Source organism: Silene latifolia, chromosome 1 (genome assembly GCF_048544455.1).
Source record: "Silene latifolia isolate original U9 population chromosome 1, ASM4854445v1, whole genome shotgun sequence".
NCBI classification, from domain to species: Eukaryota; Viridiplantae; Streptophyta; class Magnoliopsida; order Caryophyllales; family Caryophyllaceae; genus Silene; species Silene latifolia.
Window position 1 is genome coordinate 53,621,555 of NC_133526.1, and position 1,491 is coordinate 53,623,045.

Sequence of the window (1,491 nt, forward strand, 5' to 3'; positions counted from 1 at the left end):
AAGTATGCCCTTTGATCCTTTTAGAGGTTTATAAGTCCTTGCACTAACTGTTAAGGACACCAACCCCAACAAGCTCCCACTTGTCCGTACAAGTGTATGTGCAATGACGTTATCCGCACTAACTGGAGGACACAAGCTCCAACAGCTTATATATCAAGTCGAGTGGGAGCAAGACTGTTTTCTTAATATTGTATGTCGATGACATACTCTTGATTGGGAATGACACTCCTCTCTTATCTTCGGTAAAAGGATGGTTGAAGAACCATTTCCAGATGAAAGATCTGGGTGAGGCACAACGCATATTGGGAATCCGTATCTATCGAGATAGATCACGACGGATGTTATCATTGAGTCAAGAGTCTTATTTAGATAAGATTCTTGAAAGGTTCAGCATGACCAACTCCAAGAAGGGGAACCTTCCAATGACGTCTGGGATGCATTTGAGCAAGTCTCAGTCACCCACGACACCTGAAGGGGTTGAACGCATGAGTCGTGTTCCTTATGCATCAGCCATAGGATCAATCATGTATGCCATGATATGCACACGTTCAGACGTGGCATATGCATTGAGTATGACGAGTCGGTACCAAAAGAATCCAGGTGAAACACACTGGATAGTTATTAAAAACATACTTAAGTACCTACGGAGGACTAAGGATTGGGCATTGACTTATGGAGGAGATACTAAGCTATGCGCAATCGGTTATGCAGATGCTAGCTTCCAAACGGATCGAGATGATTCGAAATCTCAATCTGGATTCGTCTTTACTCTTAATGGTGCTGCGGTCAGCTGGAAAAGTTCCAAACAGGAAGTTGTAGCAGATTCTACTATTGAATCCGAGTACTATGCCGCTTCGGAAGCAGCAAAGGAAGCTATATGGATGCGTCAATTCTTACAAGGACTATCCATAGTTCCTAGTTCGAATGACCCGATCACTATCTTTTGTGACAATAGAGGTGCCATCTTCCAGGCTAAGGAGCCTAAGTCTAGCAACAAGTCTAGACATGTACATCGGAAGGCTCACCTGATCCGTGATTACGTGGAGCAAGAGGAGATAGTGATTGACAAGATTGCTTCGGATGACAACATCGCGGACCCTCTCACTAAACCGTTGACATATGATAAGCATGTAGGGCACGTTATTTCCATGGGAATTAAACGTGTTCCTGAGTTGTAGTAGTTGATTATGAATTTGATACATTATCTTTTTCATATGCTATTTATAACTTCATCGTTTTATTTCATATTTTGTTTTTCATGTGGATTGTACGACAACATTGAACGCCACAAAGTGAACTGAATTACATTATATTCGTTTTGGTCCGTAATCGCCTACATGAGCTGATAACTCTGGCTATTATTTTGTGAAGTTGATTGATGGTGGGTTCAACGAGCCATAGTCAAACAGTTGGCTGATCGATCACAGATGCGAGTTATAACGATACCTCGTAGGACAAATTGTGACAACGTAATGGAGTCCTAAATGTTTA